The following is a 9,342-nucleotide window of genomic DNA, read 5'->3' on the forward strand; positions in this document are numbered from 1 at the left end:
CAGCCACCATCACTACCGCCTCCTCACAGGGGGCAGGGGCAGAGGGGACAGCTATTTTTACCCAGGTTCAAGGACCCTGATGCCCACCTTCTCCCATTTCTGTCAGCCTCTCTGTCTCCTAAGCCACCCCCTCCCTGCAGAGCTTGCAGCCAAACTGGGGGTGAGGAGGCTGAGTGAGGGGCCCAGTGGCACTGGGGAGCCAGCCAAGGGAGAGTCTTTGGGCTCTGCTCGGTAGGGGAGCTGCAGAGTGTTTCCTGAGGTGAGCACTGGTGAGGGAACATCATGGGCAAGGGTTGGGTGGCTCGATGACAGCAGTGGGCAGAGAGCTAAGGGGTGGCAGGGAGATGGGCAGGGAGCCACAGAGAGTGTGAGGAGGCCAGCGTGGCACTCACAGAGGGCAGAAGATGGATCCCTGTGCCCCTTGGCAGTCCCTATGCCCCCTGTGCCCCTTGGCAGTCCCTATGCCCCCTGTGCCCCTTGGCAGTCCCTATGCCCCCTGTGCCCCTTGGCAGTCCCTATGCCCCCTGTGCCTCCCCTGCATCCTCTGGAACATGGACACTGGTGGGGAAACAGAGGCAGGGAGGGTAGTCACGGGCTCTACCTGGGCTGGCAAGGACTCCAACTATCCCCCACTCCAGCTGCTGACAACATGGATGCCCCTGTGATTCCCCCCGACCCTTACCTTCTCCCATCTCCCCTTTCCTCACCCCACTCCAGGCCTCTTCCTTGATTCTCTTCCAACACACCTTGCAGCCCTACCTCAGGGCCTTTGCTCTTGCTGATCCAGCTTTCAGACACATCCTTCCCAGGTGCCTCCTCATGGCACCCCTTTTGTCTGCAGGTGTCAAGGACCCTCTGTATTCACCACTCCCCTCCTCCCAGTGAGATTTCTTCATAGCTCTTGTCACTGCCAGATATTATATTATCTATGTTTTCACTTATTTCCACCCCAAGAATGTGGGCCCCTCTCAGAACCTCAGTTTACCCAGCTTGACAATGGCAGTAGCCAGTGTGCGGAGAGAAGGGGAAGCCAGGCAGTGAAATACCAGTGTCTGGGTCCTCTCCACCTGACCCAGAGCTGCAGGGGCATGGTGGGGACTTGGAGTGACCTACAGCTCCCTGGGCATTTCAGGTCACAAAGCCCTGTCAGAGGTCAACGAGCAGTGGGTGAGCCAGGCTGGGGCCGAAGCCAGCATCAGGGATCCTGCTCTGTGAGCCTCCAGGACAGTTGGGGCCTCCAGCTCCCGAGGTGGCCTGTGAGTCCCTTATCACCACACATACTGATCATCCCTAGGAGACAGTCACTATATTTTCCTTGTACAGATTTATAATGTCACCTTCTCTTCATGCCAACGAGACAGAAGACTGGGTCCAGTCCCCAGCCAAGGGCCCTGCATCCCAGTGAAAAATGTGGCTTGATTTAAAAACAATCATTTGTCTCTTCCTGTGTCTCCTGCCTTCTCGAGCTGGTCTCTCTTCCCACCTCCTTTCTCTCTGGTCTCTGTCTCTGTGTTTCTCCACCAGAAACACTTCTCTTCCCTCCCTCTCCCGCTCTCTCTCCCTCCATCTCTGCCTTTCTCCCTTTGTTTATTTCTCACTCACTATAATTCCCTTTTCCCTTCCACTATGTGCCCGCTCCAACCCCCCTATTAGGAGGCCCTGATAAATCCGGCCTTGCCCAGAACCTTGGGGCCGGCCCCTTAGCCTCTATCTACCCATTCATCAAATGGGCTTGTCCTAGGACCTGAAGTCCTGGGCGGAGGGGAGTTTGGCAGCGGACATGTCCCTCCCTCCCCGGCTGCAACAGCACTTCACGGCCCGGCAGGGAGGGGTTAACCGCGTGCCGTCCCCCTTCCCCCAGCCCTGCATTTAATTAGCGGCCCCGCGGGGCTGCCGAGCTGGGCATGGGGCGAGGGGGGCCGGGCCGGGAAGGGAGGGAGGGAGGAGAGGAGGCGGGGAAGAAGTGGAGGGGAGAAGAAACGGAGGGAGAGGGACGAAAGGGGGCTGGAGGTAAGGAGGGGGTGCCGGGAGCCAGCCGGGGATTCGAATCCCGCCTGGCTAGTGTCCCCAGCTCGTACCTCAGGGCTCTCGGTTCCCTTCCCCGCCCCTCGGGGTGGGAATCCCCTCCTACCCCCCCTCCCGAAGGCCGAGCCCGGCGCCCGCAGTAAATGTCAGCTCTCTTCCCATTGTCCGGTGGAGGAAACTGAGGCCCACGTAGATGTGGCGACTAACTAGGACACGGCTCGGGGCCGCCCAGCGTTTATCTGCGTTTGTCTGCGTGCTGGAGAACAAAACCAAAACACCAGTTCGTCCCAGCCAGGCGACCCCGGGGGCGGTCTCGGCTTGGGAGACTGTGACCCGGTGGGATAGAGGTGGGCTGGGGCAGAGGGGCGGGGGAACCTGGAGCCCAGAGGCCCAGGGTTTTCCCAGCTAGGCCACGCCCCTCGGGCCTCAGTTTCCCAGTCTATTTGCGCAACGTCGGGGAAACTGGAGGGCCGGGCCCTACCCACCACCACACCCACGGTCTCCCGCGCTACAGGGGCGCGGGCCGGGCGGCCAGAGCACCCGAGTCTACGCCGCTCCGCCTCGCCTTGACGTCGGTGCTGACGCCACCCGCCCCCCTCGCCGCCACAGAGTCCGGTCGCCGCGCGGGGTTAACTCTTGCGCTGCCACCCGCCGTGCCGAGACACCCCCCCCCCCCAACCCAGTAACCTTTCTCTCCCCTACCCCCGCCAGAGGAGGGGCCAGGCTGCCCGGACCGACGTGGGACAGGTCCTGGACAGCCCAGCCGCCAGGCGAGGCGAGAGGCCCCGATCGGCATCCAGGTCTTTGCCTGCGCCTGGAATGCGCCTCCCTCCCCAATCCAAGTCCTTGTTTACTGCGACATCCCTCCCTCCGGCCCGGCCCTGACCCCTCCAGGGCTGGGCATGTCCTTGTCCGGCTGCGTCTCCACGCCCCGGGCTGGGGGCTCCTCAGGCCCGGGGCGGGGACCTGTCACCCAGCAATTCGCTGTTTCAAGGTTCGAGTTTCTTATCCCCATTTTTAACATGAGAACCGTCGAAGCCTAGAGAACTTGTAAGTCACCCAGAGGTGGGCCGTGTAACCCTGGCCGAGTCCCAGCTCGTGCGGCTCCCCTGCCCCACCCCTGAGGGGGCGGGGGCTCGATTCCCTCGACGGGGGAGGGAACCCTGCAGGCCCCGCCCTGCCCCAGGGGAAGTGAGAATGGGGGGCCCTCCCCCGCATCCTCACCACTTCCTCCCGGGGAGAGGCGGTGGCGGAGGGGGCAGGGGGGAAGGGTGGGAGGCGACGGGCGAGGGAGTTCAGAGGAACGGCCTCAGGTTCAGAGTGGGGGGGGTCTCCCTGCCCCCACGCCCAGGAAGGGCACGACTGGCGTTAATATATACCTCGCATGCAGTCCGCCCCCGCAATCTGCTCCTTCCTGGGGGGCCCCTTCCCAAGCGACCCGGACTCTGCCTGCTCCTCCCCACCCTGGGGGCCCCCGCCGCCTCCTCCCTGCTCCCTCGGCCGCTTGCTTCACCCCCATTCGATCTACTCCCCTACAGGAGCCTGATCCTGTAGGGCTGCCGACCAGCTGCCGGCCCACAAGGTCCTTCCCCCCGCCCCCCGCAGGCTTGAGGTCCAGCCCCATCTTCTCTCTGCATCAGCCCAACTCCCTGAGCCTTGTCTGCCTGTAGAGATTCACCTGGATTCCAGTCTTCCCTCCAAAGATTGGACCCATGCTTTGCTCAGAGCCTCAGTTTGTTCATGTGAAAAATGGGGACAGGTGTCACTCTTCGCGGTGCTGCTGTGGGGTTTTAAAGGAACAATGTCGAGAGTGGGTTTCCCATCTTGGCAGCATGGAAGCATCTGCTCATTACTTCACTAACTCATCCACTTATTCATTTAATTACTTATTAATGTATCCATTGATTCACACACACACCCTCCCCAATCCCAGGCAGCTTGGGAGCGACCTCAGGGGCCCAGAGGACTGTGGGTGGGGACAGCCCCAGGGTCTTGAGGCAGAAATGGGAGCTTCCACTTAACCAACCTGAAGCCTCCTCAGAGAGGCCCCTGGGGTCCCACCCCCAAGAGGCCTCTGCCTGCCACTGCAGCCTCCACCTGTCCCCCCAAACAGGTCGGTACGTCTCAGGGCCTTGGGAAGATTCCGGCTGATGCAGGCAAACCCCACGTCATAGGTGCTCATCACCAAGGCTGGGCACATTATTGAGCTCCTACTGCGTGCTGGGGTCCTCCCCTTGGGGACAGGAATGCTGGGTGGGTCCCTGTGGCCCCTCCTGCCCTCTGGACACACATGCCCCACTCTTGTTGGTTTGGGGCTTCCCTGCTTTTAGTGCTTTCTGGATACTGGGACATTCGGGGTCCAGGACGGGCCCAGAGTGTCCCTGAGGAGTGAATGCCTGAGTTTTGCTCTCATTTCATCGTTTTTCGGTTTCTTTCTATTTATGGCAAGAGAAAATGGTTTTCCATTCCTGGTGGTGACTCGAAGCTTCCCTCTTGAAATGTATTTACTGAAGTAGAAACAGAAAAGGGGTCGACTTAAAGGAAAAAATTGTGACATTGACCTAAAGCGGGCTTCTATGTTATGGTGGTGGTTTCCCATCCCGGGTGAGAGTCTGGTCAGCTCAGAGGTGATGAGGGATGGCCCCAAACCCTCCCCCAGCACACAGGCCTGGGCATACAGCAGGTGTTCAATAGAGGGTGGTAGAATGGATGAATGATGGTGCTTGCACTTGACCAAAAGCAAAAAACAAAAACAAATCAGCTTCTGAAGCTGGTCTTGTGAAATCGAACTCACCACCCTCTGACCCCCAAATCTTCTGGTTCCCCAACGTCGGCCTGTGAAAAGGCCTAACCTGGGTCTGGGCATACAGCAAGTGTACATAAAACGTGCACTGGGGCTTCCCTGGTGGCGCAGTGGTTGAGAGTCTGCCTGCCGATGCAGGGGACACGGGTTCGAGCCCTGGTCTGGGAGGATCCCACATGCCGCAGAGCAGCTGGGCCCGTGAGCCACAACTACTGAGCCTGTGCGTCTGGAGCCTGTGCCCCGCAACAAGAGAGGCCGCGACAGTGAAAGGCCCGCGCACCGCGATGAAGAGTGGCCCCCGCTTGCCGCAACTGGAGAAAGCCCTCGCACAGAAACGAAGACTCAACACAGCCAAAAATAAATAAATAAATAAATAAAATTAAAAAAAAAAAAATGTGCACTGGATGAGTGCAGGAGTCCTGCCTGTCCTGGGGGGTGGAGCTCAGGGTAGCATAAGAAGTTATTTTCTTGTCCCATAGCCCTTCTGGACTCATTCAATCGATCAACAAGTATGGGATCTAGTGACTCTTCTGAGCCTGCGGGAGCCTCGGGACACCACAACCTCGGGAAAGAGTCAACAGGGCCACTGGTCATAAAGCAGGCTCTGCCCGGTGTCCATCTGGTGCTGAAGGGGGCTGCCGGCGCATCAGCTTCCTCTTCGGTAAAATGGTCTTGTGAGACTGGAAAGAGCCAGAGGGCAGGGGCTGAGTCCTCTCCCAGCGGCCTGACAAACACCTGCACTGGACGAGGGAGGAGGGCGGTTCCTGCTCCAGGCGAGGGCGGAGGCGGGACAGGAGGGGAGGGGCCGCTGCCTGCGCCAGTAACCCGATCCTCAGGAATGCGCCGGGGCCAGAAGCGCCCCCAGCCCGAGCCCGGCGCCCTTCCCCCGGCCCACCCGCGGGGTTCTGCCACCCGGGGACGGTCTCCGCAAGTTCCACCCCCACTAGACCTTGGGTCCTAAGCGCCGGGGGACTGTCCGCAGAAGCCCCATCCGGCTCCGCGGTGCTCTGAGCACCCCGGGACCATCCTTGGCAAGAGCCTCTGCCCCAGGACCCCTCCGCTTCACTCCCTTGGGTTTCCTGCTTAACTCTTTTTCTTTGGGGCTTTCCGTTTTATTAAGTAGATTTTAGGTCTCTGGAGCTTCAAATAAAGACTAAACATTAAATCGAATTGCAGGTTGCTTTAAACAAGAAAGCAAATCTCTTCGCGCTGGGGAGAGGGCAGAGCTGCGGAGGTTTGAACGCCGGCGAGGGGGCGTTATGTTCAGCCTCCATTTGGAAGGCTGGGGTGGGAATGGGGCTGAGGCCTTGGCTGTGTGACCCAGGGCAGGTCGCGTGCCCTCTCTGGACGCTGCTCTGGGAAGTGGGATAATGTCCCAAGACTTAAGAAGCTGCAGGGAGAGTAAAGGCGAAAATGAAGAGTCCCGACCTAGCCCTGTTACCCTCTGGTCCCTCAATCCTATCCGCCACTTCTGCTGCCCTTGAGACAAATACCACCTAGGTTTCAGGGGACGTACCTCCACGGCCCCCCTTGCCTTCCTTCTCTCGCTCTGGCTCCCCTTGGCTCAGTAAATCCAGCCCCACTTGCCTCTCTACCCTCCATCGATGTGGCCAGCAGGTTCTGCCCCTGGGCCTTTGCACTTGCTGTTCGCACTGGGACACTGCCCTCAAATGAATTATCTCATGATTTGCTCCAGCTCCTCCTGTATTCAACATCACCTCTTGGGGTGACCCTCCCAGAGTACCCAACTCTAAAACACTACCCCCTTCATCCTCCATGAAGGAGGTACCATTTATTTTCCTTGAAGCTGTGCTTGTCAGGTTCCTCCTTCACACTGTGTGTCTGAGAGGTTGCTGGTGTTTGTGTCACCCATGTGAGTCCCCATCACTAGGCTCACAGTAGGTGCTCAATCATTGTATGTGGAATGAATGAATGAATGGGAGTTTTCCCTAGTTCACTGCATGGGACTGTTGATGGATTTCAGGCCCCCCTTGACCTGCCTGAGAAGCCCCCTGTCTGGGAGTACTAAAGCTGGACACAGCTGCCCCCCAGCTCTATGGGGTCAGCGCTGGTCCAAATGGAGGAGCAGGACTGGAGTGTCCCAGAGGGAGGAATGAGAGGATGGGGAAGGGCACTGGGTCACAGGGAACAGCAAGTGCACAGCAGAGGAGCCTGAGGCGGGTAGATATTGGAGAGAAGGATGGCAGAGGCTGCCAAGGGCAGCTCCCCACACTTAGAGGCCAAGACAGGTCTTCCCCACCTAGCTCCAAGGACCCTCCTGGGGCAGAGAGAATCAAACACAGAGTGGACAGGGCTTAGTCAGATGGAAGGGTTTAGGGGAGTCGCTGGAGGCATGGTTAAGGAAGACTTCTTGGAGGAGGGAGTACTGGAGGTGGGTTTTGAAGGATGAGTAGGAGTTTGCCAGGAGGCTAAGGAAGGGCACTCCAGGCTGAGGGTACTCCAAAGAACTGCAGTTAAGTTTGGCCAAATGATAATAAAGTAAAACAATTATTATAGAGAACATTTATTGAGCCCTTACTATTTGTTCAAATACTTCCAATAAAAGTCACAATACTCCATGAAGTAGGTGGATTATTTGCTCCATTTTCTTAAGCAGTAAACACACTCAGAGAGGTAACATGCCTTGGCCTTCCTGTGCCTCCATTTCCCAAAGCCTGTCTGTTGGGTGACCTCTCAGCTCAAGCTGGCCCTACCCACAGCTTATCAGACCATCCCTACCTATCAAAGTCAAGGCCCAAGGTCAGGGTGGAGCCTCCCTAGGCCACCCACTCACCCTCCTGCCTTGGGGAGAAGCATGATCCCATCTCCTTCAGTTTAGCCCCACTGCACAGGCCCAGAGAAGGGTCCTAGGGCAGGGCTGGTTACAGGCTGGGGGCTGCATTCGCTCCATTTAGGGGTCCCTTTGCCCAGGCTGATACCCAAGAGGACAGGTCTGGAGGGCACAGAGACCCACATTCCTGGAAACACAGACACATACATCTACACACACACACACAGGTACATAGATCCATATGCATGGATCCACACGGGCACAGACACCCACTCCCATGTGTGAACACATTTGGGTACACTGACCCACGCATGAACACACACAGGCACATGTGGGCACAAACAGACATAGACACATACCCATACCCCCAACCGTCTGCCAGCCAGGCCAGGCTTCTTGCTTGTGATGACAACCTCCCTCATGGCCTTCTTGCTCCACAGCCCAGTTAGGGGCAAGGCCAGGTGAGGAAGGGAAATAGAAGAACAGGTGCTCATGTCCATAGGCCAGTCAGACAAACTGAGGCCAGAAACTGCCACAGCAACCCCACCAGCCAGTGTTCTCCTTTAACACTGGCTATTGGATGCTAGGCCCCATGCAGGAAGCTGGGGACCCATCAGGCTCAAGATAGACAAGGTCCCTGCCCTCCTGGGACTTATGGTCCATCCCATCATTCTAGATGGTTCTGAGAATATAACGGAAACAAGGTGAGTGGGAGGGGCCTCTCTGAGGACAAGTGTAAGCATGGGGTGGGGGGAGGGATCACCAGGCTGAGGGCATAGCACCTATCGAGATGAGGCAGCAATGAGTTGGGAAGACAAAGCTCAGAGAGGTTGAGGGTGATAGGTTAGAGGGGGTCACCCGAAGGAGCAAAGGAGCGTATGGGGCCTCCACCAACTGCTTATGGACTGGGCGCCATCCTGAGTGTGGTGAGAGCCATGGAGGGGTTCTGTGCAGGGGCTGTAGGTCAGATCCAGATGTCCCGAGGAGCTCTTGGGAGTGTGGGGAAGGATCCCTCCCACCTCCCTCATATCCCATCGCCAGCCAGCCTTTATGGAGGCCCATTAAGCCTGACCTGACAGTCATGATAATAGTAATAAACAGGTAATAATTACCAGCTGGAATTCCTGCCTTAACAACCCAGTCCGGGAGTCACCGGGGTACCCACAGGAGGCCCTGGCAGACGCAGAGATAAAACGTAGGCGGCTGCCCAGGGGCACGGACGCCTGGGTTCTACCAGATGGATAAGAGCTCAGACCTGGTCACAGCTCTGGCCCCGAGGGCAAGTCACTCCACCTCGCAGAGCCTTAATTTCCCGTCTGTGAAGTCAGGAAGTCGGACTCCCGCGCTTTAGACCCCACCCAGTGAAGAGTAGCAGGATCAAAGCATTTCCAGCAACTTCTGGCTGAAACCTCCTCTCCCCTCCCCCATCTTCCTGGGGCAAACACACCACCGGGGACTGGGGCGGGGGTGGGGGTGACATGGGGACAGATCTGGCCCACACCTCCGGCGAGCCACCCGGCACAGCTCCCTCAGGCCCGCACAAAGCCTAGGCAGAGGTGCGCTAAGGAAGGCACAGTCGGCACAGTGGAGCGGGAGGCGACAGGGAGTTATTTATCCATCCGGAGCCCCATCCCCCTCCGGTCTCCGGAGGTCGGCACCGCCCCCGCCCGGCCGGGGCCCCACGCGCGGACGCGGGGCGGGGCCGGGCCGCGGGGCGGGCGGG

General features: G+C 58.6%; 1 long non-coding RNA gene across 1 annotated transcript; it reads left to right on the top strand.

The window, feature by feature from the left end:
- The first annotated feature begins 1,968 nt into the window (after window positions 1-1,968).
- Window positions 1,969-6,021, top strand: LOC309623960. Its single transcript, XR_014241721.1, has 3 exons — window positions 1,969-2,010; window positions 2,737-3,075; window positions 4,967-6,021. It is a non-coding gene; the product is annotated as an uncharacterized lncRNA (long non-coding RNA).
- The last annotated feature ends 3,321 nt before the right edge of the window (window positions 6,022-9,342 follow it).

The sequence above is a fragment of the Balaenoptera borealis genome, assembly GCF_965194805.1.
Source record: "Balaenoptera borealis genome assembly, chromosome: 2".
In the NCBI taxonomy this organism is placed as follows: Eukaryota; Metazoa; Chordata; class Mammalia; order Artiodactyla; family Balaenopteridae; genus Balaenoptera; species Balaenoptera borealis.